The sequence below is a fragment of the Salmo salar genome, chromosome 09 (genome assembly GCF_965601325.2).
Source record: "Salmo salar chromosome 09, fSalSal1, whole genome shotgun sequence".
Lineage (NCBI taxonomy): Eukaryota > Metazoa > Chordata > Actinopteri > Salmoniformes > Salmonidae > Salmo > Salmo salar.
In genome coordinates this window covers 29062457-29081188 of record NC_138299.1, presented here as the reverse complement: position 1 = coordinate 29081188, position 18732 = coordinate 29062457, and the positions used below count along the sequence as shown (strand labels likewise).

Below are 18732 nucleotides of genomic sequence, written 5' to 3'. Positions count from 1 at the left end.
GGTCGAGAGTTTCAAGTTCCTTGGTGTCCACATCACCAACAAACTATCATGGTCCCAAACACACCAAGACAGTCGTGAAGAGGGCACGACAAAACCTTTTCCCCCTCAGGAGACTGAATAGATTTGGCATGGGTCCCCAGATCCTCAAAACATATAGCTGCACCATCGAGAGCATCCTGACCGGTTGCATCACCGCCTGGTATGGCAACTGCTCGGCATCTGACTGTAAGGCGCTACAGAGGGTAGTGCATACGGCCCAGTACATCACGGGGGCCAAGCTTCCTGCCATCCAGGACCTATGGTGTCAGAGGAAAGCCCATAAAATTGTCAGAGCCTCCAATCACCCAAGTCATAGACTGTTTTCTCTGCTACCGCACGGCAAGCGGTACCGGAGTGCCAAGTCTAGGACCAAAAGGCTCCTTAACAGCTTCCACCCCTAAGCCATAAGACTGCTGAACAATTAATCAAATGGCCACCGGACTATTTACACCCCTCCCCCCCCCCCCCCCCCACATTTGATTTGTACACTGCTGCTACTCACTGTTTATTAGCTATGCATATATATAAGCCGGACTATAAGCCGCAACTTTTTTCCCAGCTTTGAACCTCGCGGCTTAAACAATGACGTGGCTAATATATGGATTTTTCCCGCTTTCAATTTTTTTTTTCCAAAAAAACACATTCTGTGACGTGCTCAGTTTTTTGGCGGCATGAAGCTTTCATTAGACCAATGAAATTGCCGAACGGGTTAAGGTCAAACAACTATTTTGTTTACTGTTTAGATTAAATCGAGCGCTCTCAAACTTCCCATCATTCGTTGGAAACAGCAGCGTGAGGAATTGACTCAGTGCAAAAAGACAACTAAAGCTTACTGCAAATTTTTTTTGTTGTTGTTACAAGCCGTGTTTCGTTAAAGCCTATTTATTTTTGTTACAAGCCGTGTTTCGTTAAAGCCTATTTATTTTTGTTACAAGCTGTGTTTCGTTAAAGCCTATTTATTTTTGTTACAAGCCGTGTTTCGTTAAAGCCTATTTATTTTTGTTACAAGCCGTGTTTCGTTAAAGCCTGTGTAAAGTTAATTTGTTTCAATGTACCGGTAGGCACCTGCGGCTTATAGACATGCGCGGCTTATTTATGTTAAAAAATATATATATACATTTAATTCAGTGGGTGCGGCTTATATTCAGGTGCGCTTAATAGTCCGGAAATTACGGTAGTCACTTCACCACTACCTACATTGACAAATTACCTCAACTAACCTGTACCCCCGCACACTAACTCGGTACCGGTACCCCCTGTATATAGCCTCGTTATTGTTATTTTATTGTGTTACTTTTTATAATTTTTTACTTTAGTTTATTTTGTAAATATTTTCTTAACTCTTCTTGAACTGCACTGTTGGTTAAGGGCTCGTAAGTAAGCATTTCACGGTAAGGTCTACACTTGTTGTATTCGGCGCATGTGACAAATGATGTTTGATTTGATTAGATTTAATTCGATTTTTGATTTGATTTGTTATACGGGAGTAGCTGTAGCTTTCCACCTCGGTGTGATGTATTACCTCTGTTGCCAAATAGACACTCTCTCTCTCTGAGCCCTGGGGGACCTCTATTGTGGATCTATTTTTCTAGCTGTGGTAGATTCTCCAGGAGGATGTTATAACAAAGGAAACAATAAAAGAAGGCACGTTCCAACTCCACATGGAGTATCAACAACATAATGAATTGAAGGAAAAGACAATGTCAGGAGGACTACGGACACTTCTACCCAGAAAAGCTGATGTCAACACTTTCCACAATGAATGGGTCAAATGAACTAATCCACACCTGGTGTTTACATAAACATTGTCCTTAAAAAAGTAGCACAATCACTTCAGTATGTCCTCTTAACGTCGGTCTATCATCCCCGAAAACTACAGCAGGCCTTGTTACTCTATGGTCTCCCAGTTCTGGAGGTAATGATGCATTTAATCCCATGCACCTCTGTGAATCCCCATCACTATCGCCACATTGTCCTCTCTGCACACGTCTCTCGTGGCGAGGTGTGGTGTAGCATGTCACAGGTCTTGTCCCTGTCACACTGTCACCCCAGAGGCGCGGGGGCTCTGTCCCTGAGGATGGCACTGTGATGTCTGGCCTCATAGGATCAGCCCTGGCTGCTGTGGCTGGGGCCCCTGGGCAACCGATTCTTAGGTGACATCCTCTATCTGCTCTGGCTCTATGATGGCCCACTTCGATTCTGCCACTGGGCCAGAAGCACACTCCACTTTAGCCATAACCTGCCTACACACACACACACACACACACACACACACACACACACACACACACACACACACACACACACACACACACACACACACACACACACACACACACACACCAAACATGCACCATACATACGCACACCACATAATCGCATTTTAAGCATGGGCACTGCATACTGTACACACCCAAAAGCACAAAGGATACTTCCCAAACCAAACACACCTTATCCTATCTCACACAGTGTCCAACCAGAACACCTTCCTACAGAGAAAAAGGTATAATCAGCTGAACTCAATAAGGCTTGCCCACAAGAGAGCAAGTCCTTACAATTTATTAATTAGACATTCCTGGCCTTGGTGTTTTAGGATGTAACGCAAAATGATGGACATATCCATTAAAAATGAATACATTATAGCAATATCTTACATCACCCTTTTAATTTGATGTCAGGGCAATCAGATAGACCAGGCTAAGACTATAACGTAATTATTATGTAATTTCTGTTGTTGAAACCATACCATGCACTACAGTGTCTGAAATAATTGGAAAAAGTTCTGAAAGTACTCAAGATTTGATTGCAGCTGTGTCAACTAATATAAAATATTACATAAAACAGCTCTGTAGCTGTCCGTTAGCCAAGCTGTCGAGAGAGAGAGAGAAAGAGAGAGTGTGTGTCCACAGAAACAACATCCAAGTGGTCAAGTGCGATGATGTATATGACGAACGCAAAAGTCTTAACCCCCATTTCATGTGAGGGAGAAATGAGCCATGTTGTCCCATTATAATGCCATAAATCATTTTTGTGTACGCCTGACAGCTTTTTATCAGATCTAATCTTTTCAAGTCTCCATTAGGAGCGCTAACATTTTCAACTCTGACACATTTGCAGTTTAAGAATTGCACAGCTGATTAACTTTGGGCAGGGGCGAGAGAGCTGGGCTGCGATCACACTCATTTCCACAAAGGCCGTCCATCGTCCTGTATGGTGTGGTGTGGAGGGGGTGGTGAAGCTGGAAACAAATGATTTAGCTCTACACTTGCCCTTTTAATCTGTACCAATATCACTGAATGAAGGGTTTTTTCATTTGTTTAGCTGATGCATTATCATTTAGAGATAAAGTGAGATGTGTTTTTACAACCAGGCTACATTAAGATTTACTTGTGTGTTTGGAATATGATTGGAAAATGTGAACTTGACGAGCATGAGTTTATTGTGGTACTTAAACATACTGTATAGGCCTAAAGAACAACTGAACCTTAAGAGTCAGATACTGCAGAGGGAAAACACGTATCAGCACAGTGCATCCTCCAGTCAGCAATGCTGCAATTAAGGAAAACCAATGTCCAGATCAGACGAGAGTGACTGGCATCCCAGACGGACATTCGCCAATCAGCCCAGTCCCCTGTTCCCTCCCCTCTCCAAGACATGACTCACACACAACATTCATTCAAAAGAGACCAAACAAGTCGGCACAAGCCTAAATCAACGAGTCAAACCCAATCATGACAACCCCTATAATACAGCACTGTATAGGATGATAAACCGCCCTCCAATTATGGACAATAACCATCAACTAAAGAAAATGATTGCCAAACTTGTCTTAATACATTCGTTTTATTTGAAGGGGGGTTTCAACTTCATATGCAAGTCGATATAGTTCCCCCAATAGCAGTATTTCATTTTTACAGGAAGTGGGTAAAGTTTGTAATCATTTTACAAGCGGAATGGCACGGTCGGGAGGAGAAGCTTCAAGCGGTCAAATCCATTTGTTTTTTTGACAGGGGTGTCACAAAAGCTGTGTTGTATTCATTAGGTACTGTATGTCATAGCTCATTTTCAAAGATGCATTATGATACATTACAAGCTCAAAAAATTATTCACCAAAAATGACAATAACTGTGACCATTTGCATGACATTTAACCGTTACCCAAAATACCATAATCGTTACAGCCCTAATTCAGATAGACAAAGGCTAATTGCCAACCAACGTCTGCATAATAAATTACTGTACGTCTAGAAGAAACACATTGATTACACAACAGAGACATATTCTCTCCTGTTATCACCACCACCCAGTATTTATTAGGGCAACTTTGCCAACAAATGATTTACATCATCATTGGGGGGCAGAGGTGGGGCAGTTCCTTGGGCAACACGGGGCCCATATTTCATTTCATGCCGTGTTCCGTTTAACCTTACCCACCTCTCCTAAAACACACAGCAGGCTCATTATGTGTTTAATATTCACCGGCAAGTGAATCGTTTTTATGCAACTCTGATAGTTGGGGGAGATGGATATCTCAATGATCTGCCCGTCTGTCAGTAGGGCTGCCTTTCCTCTCTGTCTGCCTCGGAGTCTGGAACACCACCAGCAGAGATTGATGGGTAGAGGAGACCAAAGGCTGCCGTGGAGATGTCGTGCCATCTCATCCAGGCACTGGGCCTGAACAACACTTTTTTTTTAAATTTCCAGGCAGTTCCTTCTCTGTTCTTGGAGGCGGAGCCTCAGCTCAGCATCATTACCCCTCACTCCACTAAAGAGAGGTTGAATATGAGGTTAGTGAGTTGGCAAGACTATTGTTTGGATGATGAATGCTGTTGGTGAGGGCTTTGGAGGGAAAATTAGTTATGTCGTTTTAGTTTCGAGGACACACACAGCCGTTGCTCACTTTGTAAGACTGGAGGGCAAACAAAGAACAATTAACACGAGCTCTGTGTGCTGGAGTTTGGTTAAAAGGCAGGGGGGTAAAATACATGAAAAAATAAACAAATCACTGTAAACGTCAGTCAGGAGTAGTGAAGTTATAAACAATGTGGTGGTGGTATTACAAGGTCATGTTGATGAGAAACCAAAGGGCTGGGACTGGCTCCACTGGAACCTGTCTTGGAGGAATGAAGGAATGAAGGAATGGACAAACAAAGGCCCTGAGCCCTCCAGGACCCGTCACATGAAATGATACCGCTAATGAGAAGAGAAGGGAGAATGATGTCACCCCATCATTCTCCCTCCCTCCCTCCCTCCCTCGTTTGCTCTCCCTCTCTGTGGCTTGACATGGTTGTGACTGCAAACAATGCAGTGACCCCAGATTCATTGCCTTCCTCCCTCGACACAAACACACACAAGTGCAGGGGCAGCTCATGCTTCCCAGACTCTACGATGCAGGCCTAACAATACGAGGGAGAGCATACAAAATGTCAGCAGTAAATGTCAATTAAAAATTACAAGGGTGCTGGGAAAGGTGGGGTCTGAAGGGACAGACATTTTTTTGACACGACAGCGTTTATCTGACCAGGCCTCTGGCTGACATGATGGGATCTACACTGTCAGTTCCTTAACGCACCCCGACAAGGCCGCTGCACTGAATCCCAATGAAGATTGGAATGGACAGATTTCTTAGGTTCTTAGGCTTAGAGCAGCCATCTTCCAATCAGTCTATATGCCATAACTCTAGTCTAATACAATGTGCTTTCGTTGAAGCAGGTAGATGTGCTATTTTCGTCCGTACAACAGACTAGGGTACATGGACCTCAGAGTCTCAGTCTGTTGTTATTGCTGCCGTGTCATGCTGCCTGTGGTACTAATCATAGGATCTAATAGGAATCAAACGTTGACTCGTATATGATGCTGTCTCAGTTGATTGACTGAGACAGTTCTGATTCAAGTGTTTTGTTATTAATTGCTGGTCACCCCCTCATGGTTTAGGAATGTTCTGGATCCCGGGCGAAGCTTTTTTCTGGTCAACAAACCTTCTTAAAGGTGCTTCTTTAATGTGGCCTATTAAAAATGTCAGCCATCAAAGGTGATGGTCCTTTGAATGTCACACTCCAGTGAGTGGGTTCCTGGGGTCCCCAATATTATCAAATGCCTCAGCAGAGTGCTTCCCCCCTACCCTGCATGCCATTTCCAAATAAAACTATATTAGACTGAGAAAATAAAACACATTGTTGATTATGACCTTGGCATCCTGCTAGTCTCTCTAATTTCACTGCTCAGTACTTTGTTGAATCATCCTCCCTGGAAGACAGATGTTTGGGCTAATGGCATCTGTTAAGTCAATCAGGAAGTCATTTGTCTATAAACATGCTTAACACCCCCCTGCTGTATAACAATCCATGCCGTTCACCTCAATTGCCTAATTTACGTTTTAATATAAATATCAGTAATATCATCAACATAATCCAAGTGATTATATTTGTGATAGATGTACAAAACTGACAAAGTGCTGTCAATCATAACTGTCATTATCACACTACTGGCAATCAGATAGGCCCAATCATATTACTCTGCCATTATGACCTTATGACAAAGTGACAACTGTGTCTATGTTCTCCCTGCTGCAGCCTCCCCACACAGCCGGGCTCTGCCTGTTCTCTGGTCACAGCATGGAGAATCTGGAACCTTCCGGCACTGGCCTGCCATGTCACTATGTGTCAGCCAGCCGTCACAGCTGAGGGGGGCTGGGGCTGTAGCAGCCACAGCATCAGGAGCGGGGCGGTAGGGTCGCCCTTTCAGGCTCAGTGAGTTTGGAAGCTATGGTTGAGGCCAGGATAGAGGGAGAGAGGCCACGCGCGAGCGCTTTGGTTCCTCATTTCGCTTCTTCCATGCCCTGACACAAGCACACTTGGTTGTTGTGTCGGTCGCCTAGTTACTAAACATGCAAGGTGAGGTCTCCATGGTGCCAGGCGCTACGGAAGCCATCACCAAGGTGAGGGAGTAAGAGAAGCCTCTGATGGCCACAGGGCGAGTGAGTGGGCACTCAGAGGGACGCTATGGGATATATGAGCCACAACACTGTGAATGACGCTCCGGTACACATCATCAATCATTTCACCAGTACAACCCAAGGACTAAGGATTTCTCCTTGAGCACCATTTGTACATTTGCTATATAAAATAAGAAAATACTTTTCACTTCTGAGAAAGCTGAATCCACAAACAGCTGTTTACACCCCCACATACCTCACTTCCCTTCCCCTTTACTGTCGCTACAGTTTGTTTTCAAACTTTGTATCCTCCTCGAGGGAGATGTCGTGGGCCTGGCTTCCTTCTCAGAGACTCCCTGGCAGATGCCTGGAGTGCAAGTGCTACTCAGAGACAATGACAAGAGGTCCTGTACTGCATGTATGGTGCGTTGTGGTTGAGGTCTGACAGAGGGGCCATTACATGAGACGGGCAGCACGCCTCTGTTCCTCCCCAGTGTGGGACCATCCAGCCCCCCGTCTCTCGATCCTGTCAAGGGGTTCTTATGACAACAGATGTAAGGGATTAATCACCCGTATGTAGCTCTGTTTCCAATCTTAAACAACGTGTTGTGTACTCTGGAAAAACAATCCAGCCACGGCGAGGTAGCCAGCTCTGAGAAGTTCTCAAGGACCCCCAGGACCAGGATGGATGTGACTAGTGTTGTAATGTAGTCCTACTACATGTATGTTCATTCAGACCCCAGGACCAGGATGGATGTGACTAGTGTTGTAATGTAGTCCTACTACATGTATGTTCATTCAGACCCCAGGACCAGGATGGATGTGACTAGTGTTGTAATGTAGTCCTACTACATGTATGTTCATTCAGACCCCAGGACCAGGATGGATGTGACTAGTGTTGTAATGTAGTCCTACTACATGTATGTTCATTCAGACCCCAGGACCAGGATGGATGTGACTAGTGTTGTAATGTAGTCCTACTACATGTATGTTCATTCAGACCCCAGGACCAGGATGGATGTGACTAGTGTTGTAATGTTATCCTACTACATGTATGTTCATTCAGACCCCAGGACCAGGATGGATGTGACTAGTGTTGTAATGTTGTCCTACTACATGTATGTTCATACGTTGAGCCTTTTTGGGAGGAAGTGGGTCATGTTACACTGTGTGGAGGTTTGTACTGGACATGGCCTGCATTGGAAGGAAGTTGTCTTAAACACAACTATATGACCTGCCTTCAGAAGACTTTAAAAGTGGGGAGCGGCTAATGATATGAAAAGGGAATGTTTGGGAGATGTTAGAAAGTGTATTGCAAGCATAGTATACTGCAGGTTTGGTGATGCATAATGGATTCTACTGAGAAGACACACCTTTTCCAGTAGATCCAGAACTGCTTGTTCAGGTAGGTGCAATGGCTGTGGTCATGCCCAAACAAGGCCTTGCTCTCAATCCAGTGGACGATATGGCCATCCACAGCTGAAACAAGAAAACACAAAGGTCGTAGGATAGTCAGATCTGTGCATTTACCCTGGTCTAACCTAGCATTTACAATCACGCCTAAGATGTTTCCAAATGAGAACAGTGCTTTTGAGTATCTATCGGTCCATTATAATAAAAAACACAAGCATAGTGTATAAACGTATTATATTGTAGACTGCAACAATCAGACAGTGTAGTCGGGCAAGTCACACAACTAGCATTTGGAGGAGACGTGACATTTTGGTGCTAAATTAACTTTGAAGCTTTTCAGTGATATCAACTAGAATGGCAACTAGCATGGAAGGACATGTGTACTGTTATGAGAAAGGCTTCACACCCTTGTAAATATCCAAGAGAACTGTAAAAGACTAGCTATCATAGCCAACTGACCATAGTGTTTACACATCAAAATGAAATAAAATCATTGACATTTATAATGTAAATAAATACGTACCAATTGGCACCTCCAGGATAATGTCAGGCGTCTTGTCATAACCTTTGGTTTACAGTTGGTTTTCATCTACAGCAATCACAGTCATTTTGGCATTTGACCATATCATAGAGATAAAGAAACATGGGCACTTATTTGGTGACAACCTACAGTGTATGTTTTATGCACTCACATGTTTTACCTTAGATTCTAATTTCTCCAGATTGACCCTTCAAAGCTCCAGTAGCCATTTCACACTCACCAGCATATTTTACCCAAGATGCCTTTCTTTACCACCACAGCAGTGATAACAAAAGCTCAGTTGCAAAAGCACCGAGACACAGCCTAGGACAGCAGGAAACAGTGAAACCATTAACTATATCTGACAATTACTGCGGAACCACTGCACAATGTCTATAAAGCCTGGTAGTTACTCCACTCTCCACTAGCTTCAGCAGTAGATGGGTTGGTGGAGCTTCATAAAGCATAAAGGGGACAGACAGGGTTGGCATTATAGCCGCTGTGAGCCTGACCCCTGCCTGCACGGGCCGCAGCCATTGTCCTTGACTCCTGGCGCGCTTTGGCCATTATCCGCCCAACACCTGATTTCTCCATTAAATCTCAGGCTGACCAGGTCATTCAATTCCGGAGGCCTGCCTCTTCGTAGCCAGCCAAGCTCGACTAATGGGCCAGAGAGGGGGAGAGGGAAGGTGTGGGGTGGGGGGGGGGGGGGGGGGGGGGTTGAAAGAGGAGAAGCGAAGGTCTGTGGCAGGCAGCCTCCACCCCGAGGTCCATAGTGGTGGTGGAGGGGCTGTGTGGTGTGGTCTCTCTCCTAACACTTACCGGGCTGTTGACATTGTCATGCGAGGCTGATCGCCTTTTTACACCACCTTTGATTAAAATTAATGGTCCGTCCCCACTGTCGGGGAGCTTATTTCCAATCCATTTATCAGGCCGGGTGTCGTGAGGCAGGGCTGCCTCCGTGGCCCCCAAACTCTGACAGTTTTAGAACAGTACTCCACGCAGGCCTGGAGAAAGGTCAGCACCGCCGGCCCAAATAAATAATATCTTCTTAATGACGGGGGAATGACTTGTTTTCTTCATCACTCATCTGACCGAGGGGATGGGGTGAAATTTCACACCTGGACACTCACTACCTTGACATAAAGCCTCTGGACAACACAATAGTGTAAGGGGGGAGGGCAACACTAACCTAGAAGACACGTTTGAAAAGCCTCTAGTGTTGCTGGAGGGGAAATGACCAATTCTCATGGTCAACCGCGTGATTATGGCTAAAAACTGACTAAGCTTATTAGCTATTAGAACATTAAAACCACGTTACAAGAGATGAATTCAGCAACGTGTTGGTGTTAAATAAGCAAACATTTTATTGGATTAATAATCTGTTCATGAGACTACAACTGACTACTTTTTAAGACTATAATGTCTTCCTACTGCAGATGACCATTTAAACAGCAACAATATTAAAATAACAGATACATCTCCATGTTCCTCCTCTCTCATTCAGGAGGCAGGAGGTGAAGGTAATCAATTGTAAAATCTATCTGGGCAGAAAGGGACCATTTTGTAGAATGTTGTAATTGAAAAGGGTTGAGTGGGGAAACCTGGGAGGATCAAACATTAGGCCTGTATATTTGAAGCTCTTATTTGATCAAATATTCATACTGGGTGAGTGCATGAATTAAACATACAGGGTATTAGATAACATAGCTCCTGGTTGTTAGTAAATCAATGGGAGATACCACCCACTACATCAATCATGTCCACGTTTCCTTTCTAACTCTCCCCCTGAGAACAGAATCAATGCAAGGACAGATTACCTTAGCTAACTGTTGTGGTGTGTGAGAGACTGTGTGTGAGGGAGGTGTAGTTTTACCTAAGGACAGGTTTCTCTCCTTCAGTTTGTCACGTTGGAGCACGTCGGCCTCCTGGCCAATAGCACTATGGGTGAAAGGTTACGGAAACCCACCAACACTCAGTAACTTTCATTCACTTTTCAAAGGACAAACACTGATGTCCCTCTAGTCTAGATAAAATCAAGCACATAGTATTGTAGTCTTAAGCTCATTTTGAAGTATGACTCACAACCTGAAGCATTGTATTTATACAGCATTCACCGCTCATTAATGATACATGAAACGGCATTCGAGGGTGAATAAAGCTTCCCTCCAAATCTATCAAATTCTACTGCAAAAGGGACTTTTTTACCTGCCAATTGGGTTGCTATAGAAACGGCAAGCCTTGCTTAAAGGGTTGCTGTGGCAACAATGTGAGTGTGTGCGGGAGTTAACATTTACATTTACATTTAAGTCATTTAGCAGACGCTCTTATCCAGAGCGACTTACAAATTGGTGCATTCACCTTATGATATCCAGTGGAACAACCACTTTACAATAGTGCATCTAAATCTTTTAAGGGGGGGGGGGGGGTTAGAAGGATTACTTTATCCTATCCTAGGTATTCCTTAAAGAGGTGGGGTTTCGGGTGTCTACGGAAGGTGGTGATTGACTCCGCTGTCCTGGCGTCGTGAGGGAGCTTGTTCCACCATTGGGGTGCCAGAGCAGCGAACAGTTTTGACTGGGCTGAGCGGGAACTGTGCTTCCTCAGAGGTAGGGGGGCCAGCAGGCCAGAGGTGGATGAACACAGTGCCCTTGTTTGGGTGTAGGGCCTGATCAGAGCCTGAAGGTATGGAGGTGCCGTTCCCTTCACAGCTCCGTAGGCAATCACCATGGTCTTGTAGCGGATGCGAGCTTCAACTGGAAGCCAGTGGAGAGAGCGGAGGAGCGGGGTGACGTGAGAGAACTTGGGAAGGTTGAACACCAGACGGGCTGCGGCGTTCTGGATGAGTTGTAGGGGTTTAATGGCACAGGCAGGGAGCCCAGCCAACAGCGAGTTGCAGTAATCCAGACGGGAGATGACAAGTGCCTGGATTAGGACCTGCGCCGCTTCCTGTGTGAGGCAGGGTCGTACTCTGCGAATGTTGTAGAGCAAGAACCTACAGGATCGGGTCACCGCCTTGATGTTAGTGGAGAACGACAGGGTGTTGTCCAGGATCACGCCAAGGTTCTTAGCACTCTGGGAGGAGGACACAATGGAGTTGTCAACCGTGATGGTGAGATCATGGAACGGGCAGTCCTTCCCCGGGAGGAAAGGCAGCTCCGTCTTGCCGAGGTTCAGCTTGAGGTGGTGATCCGTCATCCACACTGATATGTCTGACAGACATGCAGAGATGCGATTCGCCGCCTGGTTATCAGAAGGGGGAAAGGAGAAGATTAATTGTGTGTCGTCTGCATAGCAATGATAGGAGAGACCATGTGAGGATATGACAGAGCCAAGTGACTTGGTGTATAGCGAGAATAGGAGAGGGCCTAGAACAGAGCCCTGGGGGACACCAGTGGTGAGAGCGCATGGTGCGGAGACAGATTCTCGCCACGCCACCTGGTAGGAGCGACCTGTCAGGTAGGACGCAATCCAAGCGTGCGCACGCGTGTATGTGTCTGTGTGGGGTACAGTAACGAAAGTTACCCATCACATGACAGATCAGACAGCTAATATCAGGTCTCTCCTGCTAAGCTCTGTGCTTGATATGCATATCATATGCTCCTGCCATCACAATATTAGCCTGTACATAATCTGAGCAGGGGTTTTAAGGTCATTCATCAAAGTTCAACTGTAACAACAAATCTTCATATTCAAACACAACAACAAGAGACAGAACTTTCAGCGAAAACAAAAATCTAGAACAAATGCTAATTTAGCCAATTTGTCAAAATGCATACAGCCCCTGAACTGTGTTGCTAATTTCCCTAAAGGAAAAAAACCTAAAAACAATAATGTGCCTTGAGAATAAATGCCATTGTGAATCAAGGGAAACTGTGGTAGACACCGTGGAAAGCATTCTGCATTCATTAAGGGGCAGATAACATGCATCATTTGCTTTTTGGAAAACTGATAAAACTCCTTCAGGCATTAAACCACCCCACACACACAAATCACTCCAAAAAAACCTAGCGATTAATACATGTATACTCTGAGCGGCACACACATCAGAGCCAATCTTCTGATGTCCACATGGAGCCGTTCCAAAAGCACATAGGAGTGGGGCGGTTTTCATGAACTGGCCGTGGCAGACTGAATGAATGTGAGTTGACACTGGAGGGAGGATTGTGAAAGGTAAAGAGGGGGATGAGGATGGAGGCCAAGGTAGGACAGGGTTGACTGCCCGTGAACAGAGAACTACCCCTCCCTTCTCACCCAACCCCATTTATGCCCCCCAGCTAACATAGCAGTCCCCAGCTGCTTGCCCCTAAATAGGCAAATAGACCCCCGCTCCGACTGCTTGCTGCCCCAACCCAAGCTCTCCTATCTGGGAGAGAGGGAAAGAGAGAAGAAGTGCTGGTGGTGATGACCTGGCATTGACAGCCTATGACTTCCCATCTCCAGCCCTCTGATCACTAGGTCTGCACTGCTAGACCGACCGACAGAGAGAGAGAAAGAGAGAGAGAGAGAGACCTGCTAGAAAAGAGAGTGACCAAGCGAGAAAGAGTAAGAGTAGAGAGAGTAGTAGCTATGAGGGCTGTATTTCATGTGGCAGTGACATGCCAAGAACTCTCCATGGTGCTGATAACTCTCAGACTGGTCTCTTCACTGAGCAGACAGGCTAACAGGGAAATGGTCAACTGAGCATAATGGCAGTAGAGTACGTCTTACTAATGCCAGACAGTAATATTTTCCTAAACCATATTAAATGTAGTCCGTTGCTGCTCATTCATACACTCACATTTTCAGGGGACCAAAACAATTCTAACTTTGCTTAAAGACATTTAACGGGATCTTAAGCACTTCCAAATTCGTTACATATTGTACAAATTGGAATTCGTAACTTAATATACAATTCTTTGTTGTTTGGAGAATGCAACATATCATACGAAATGGGTGACGTTGTACACAATTGTGCATCATTTTTGGGGACATGTTTTGGCTTGTGAGCGGTACTTTCAAAACTACTGGCTGAAATTACACAAAACCTTTATAAGGCATCTTAAACTTAGACTTAAAAAACAGCAACCCCCTGTCTATCCCTTTGTTTTATTGTGATTGGAGTTGCCATATTTTAAGAGCCACATAACCCACCTGAAGAAAATAAAAATGGCTGTGAATAACATGCCTATCCCCTTCCTGTGGCATTGAACATTGGGCCTGATTCACTCTGTGAACAAGAGAGATACATTTGCATCAGCCTCATCCTCTCCTCCACCCCCTGCAACGAGGATGGCAGGGTGCAGGCAGGATGAAACACCTCCCCTCAGAAGCAGAACTTTTATGTCAGGTGAAGCCAGACATCTCATCCCCTTCAATAGCTCCTCGTCAATTTCAGGCTTAACATTTTATGGGAAAGGATACCGTTTGATGCAGTCTACCAGTGGTCCATAACAGCAGTCATTTATTGTGCACTGAAAAGAGGGGGAATAAATATTACAGCACGCAGGCAGTGGGAGGGAAAAAACCCACACACCCGTTAAACAGTGTCGGGGAATCTGGGATGGGGAGAAAACACGGGAGACACACAGTGGCGGATTGGCAGGCGTGACCGGCGGCTCTGACGTGACTTTATTAGTAAACGTGAGCTTGATGCTTAGTCTGCAGGCCAGTGGTAAACTGCAAACATTCAGGAGCCAACTATGAATGAACAGCTTACAACCTGGGAGTACAAGGCAAGGTCAAACTAAATAATACAAATAATGAGTCATGTTTAATATTTCAAAGTTTTTACCCACACATGCAAAACTTGGCTGCAATAGCTCAGTAGTCATGAGAAAGGTACTGTATGGATTAATTTCCAATAACACATTTTTACACTGAACAAAAATAAACGTAACATGTAAAGTGTTGGTCCCATGTTACATGAGCTGAAATAAAAGATCACAGAAACGTTTCATACGCACAAATTTGTTTGCATCCCTTTTAGTGACCATTTCTCCTTTGCCAAGATAATCTATCCACCTGACAGGTGTGGCATATCAAGAAGGTGATTAAACAGCATGATCATTACACAGGTGCACCTTGTGCTGGGGACAATAAAAGTCCTCACTAAAATGTGCAGTTTTGTCACACAACACAATGCCACAGATGTCTCAAGTTGAGGGAGCATGCAATTGGCATGCTGTCCACCAGAGCTGTCCACCAGAGGTGGCTTATGTTCATTACCATAAGCCACCACCAACGTTTTAGAGGATTTGGCAGTACGTCCAACCAGCCTCACAACTGCAAACCATGTGTAACCACACCTCCACATCCGGCTTCTTCACCTGCAGGATCGTCTGTGACCAGCCACCAGGACAACCGATGAAAATGTGGGTTTGCACAACCAAAGAATGTCTGCACAAATCGTCTTAGGGAAGCTCATCTGCGTGCTCGTAGCCCCGGACAAGCACACCTGATTCGACTTGTTAACTAAACAACAAGTCCTCAATGAGTTGAATCAGATACGTTTGTTATGGACTACAACAAAAATGTGTGCTGTTGGGGGTACTTGAGGACAGGAGTTGGGAACCACTGCTGTACACAATTCCTGGAAGCTGAAAATGTCCTAGTTCTTCCATGGCCTGCATACTCACCAGAAATGTCACCCATTGAGCATGTTTGGGATGCTCTGGATCTACTTGTACAACAGCGTGTGCCAGTTCACGCCAATATCCAGCAACTTTGCACAGCCATTGAAGCGGATTGGGACAACATTCCACAAGCCACAATCAACAGCCTGATCAACTCTATGCGAAGGAGATGTGCCGCACTGCAAGAGGCAAATGGTGGTCACACCAGATACTAACTGGTTTTCTGATCCACGGCCATACCTTTTTTTTAAGGTATCTGTGCCCAACAGACGCATATCTGTATTCCCAGTCATGCTAAATCTATAGATTAGGGCCTAATGAATTTATTTCAATTGGCTGATTTCCTTTTCCTCTTTCAAATTGTTGCGTTTACATTTTTATATTACAGTGAGTAATTATATTGTAATCTGCTATACAAACGTGTACCTCACCCAATACCTGGTAGACGTGAGTGGCTAAAGTCTGGTCTGGAATCAAAGATGACTCCTGTAGCATGCTGTTGAGGACATGCTTGGAGGCTGTGAGTAGGGCAGAGAGAAAGAGTGGACAGAACACAACACACAAGCTATGGTAAGTCATCCCAGTCCCAGCAATGTTCCAATCCAAATATCCATCACAAACCTTTCAGAAATGTAACATTGACTGGGGAGATACAAAGATGGAGGATCAACAGAGTATATAGACACCAAGAACAGGTTTTCCATAAATGACCATGCTGCTGCCAGTGTTACTGCAGTATTTCTAGCCTATGGTAGTTTAATATATTTGATATTCGTTTTATAGATTTGATGGTAGTTTTATAGATTTGAAGGTAGTTTTATAGATTTAATGGTCGTTTTAGAGATTTGATGGTAGTTTTATAGATTTGATAATGCTTCTAATTGTAGTTGTAAAGATTTCATGGTTATTTTATAGATTTGATGCTGCTTCTAATCATAGTTTTATGGATTTGATGGTAGTTAAATAGATTTGATGATGTTTTTGTAGATTTAATGGTAGTTTTACAGATTTGTTGGTAGTTTTATAGATTTGACGGTAATTCAATAGATGTAATGGTAGTTTTATAGATTTGATGGTAGTTTTATAGGCGTAATGGTCGTTTTATAGATTTGATGGTAGTTTTACAGATGTAATGGTAGTTTTACAGATGTAATGGTGGTTTTATAGATTTGATGATGTTTCTAATGGTAGTTTTATAGATGTAATGGTAGATCTATAGATTTGATGCATCTTCGATTGGTAGTTTTATAGATGAAATGGTCGTTTTATAGATTTGATGCTAGTTTTATAGATTTGATGGTAGTTGTATAGATATAATGGTAGTTTTATAGATTTGATGCTGCTTCTAATGGTAGTTTAATAGATTTGATATTCGTTTTATAGATTTAATGGTAGTTTAATAAATGTGATGGTATTTTTGTAGATTGATGGTAGTTTAATAGATTTGATGATAGTTTTACAGAAATTATGATTTGATGGTAGTTTTTTTAGATTTGATGGTAGTTTTATAGATTTGATGCTGTTTCTAATGGTGGTTTTATAGATGAAATGGTAGTTCTACAGATTTATTGGTAGTTTATAGATTTCATGCAGCTTCTAATGGTAGTTTTAAAGATTTGATGGTAGTTTAATTGATTTGATGCTGCTTATAATGGTAGTTTTATAGATTTTATGATCATTCGGATGAAAGTTTTATAGATTTAATGGTAGTTTTGTAGATTTGATGGTAGTTTCATAGATTTGATGGTCGTTTTTTAGGTTTAATTGTAGTTTTAAAGATTTGATGGTAGTTTTATAGATTGGATGTTAGTATTATAGATTTGATGGTAGTTTTACAGATGTAATTGTAGTTTTATAGATTTGATGGTAGTTTTATAGATTTGATGCTGCTTCAACATTTACATTTTAGTCATTTAGCAGACGCTCTTATCCAGAGCGACTTACAGTAGTGAATGCATACATTTTCATTTAATTTCATACATTTTTTTTCTTTTTTCTTTTCGTACTAGCCCCCCGTGGGAATTGAACCCACAACCCTGGCGTTGCAAACACCATGCTGGCGTTGCAAACACCATGCTCCACCAACTGAGCCACAGGGAAGACCAAATGTAGTTTTATGGATTTGATGGTAGTTTCATAGATTCGATGATGGTTTCTTAAATTTAATGGTAGTTTTATTGATGTTTTGGTAGTTTTATAGATTTGATGGTAGTTTTATAGGTGTAATGGTCGTTTTATAGATTTGATGGTAGTTTTACAGATGTAATGGTAGTTTTACAGATTTGACACTGCTTCTATTGGTTGTTTTATAGATGTAATGGTAGTTTTATAGATTTAATGGTAGATTTATAGATTTGATGCTGCTTCTAATGGTAGTTTTATAGATGTAATGGTAGTTTTATAGATTTGATTCTAGTTTTATACATTTGATGCTAGTTTTATAGATTTGATGGTAGTTGCATAGATATAATGGTAGTTTTATAGATTTGATGCTGCTTCTAATGGCAGTTGTATAGATTTGATGGTAGTTTTATAGATTTGATGGTGCTTCCAATGGTTGCTTATAGATTTGATTCTGCATCTAATGTTAGTTTTATAAATTTGATGGTAGTTTTATAGATTGATGGTAGTTTTAAAGATTTGATGGTAGTTTTATAGATTTGATGGTAGTTTTACAGATGTAATGGTAGTTTTATAGATTTAATAGTAGTTTTATAGATTTGATGCTAGTTTTATACATTTGATGGTAGTTTTATAGAATTGATGGTAGTTTTAAAGATTTGATGATAGTTTTATAGATTTGATGGTAGTTTTACAGATGTAATGGTGGTTTTATAGATTTGATGGTAGTTTTATAGATTTGATGGTAGTTGCTTCTAATGGTTGCTTATAGATTTTATGCTGCATCTAATGTTAGTTTTGTAGATTTGATGGTAGTTTAATAGATTTGATTTTCGCTTTGTAGATTTGATGGTAGTTTAATAAATGTAATGGTAGTTATATATTTGATGGTAGTTTCATAGGTGTTATGGTAGTTTTATAGATTTGATGGTAGTTTTACAGATGTAATGGTCGTTTTATAGATTTGATGTTAGTTGTATAGATTTCATGGTAGTTTTACAGATTTGATGCAGCTTCTAATTGTAGTTTTATGGATTTGATGGTAGTTAAATAGATTTGATGATGGTTCTTTAGATTTAATGGTAGTTTTAT

At 42.7% G+C, this 18732-nt stretch overlaps 1 pseudogene; it reads right to left on the bottom strand.

The window, feature by feature from the left end:
• The window catches only part of LOC106611103 (CDAN1-interacting nuclease 1-like), a 51281-nt pseudogene extending 35056 nt beyond the window's left edge, over nucleotides 1–16225 (bottom strand).
• Nucleotides 16226–18732: the final 2507 nt, after the last annotated feature.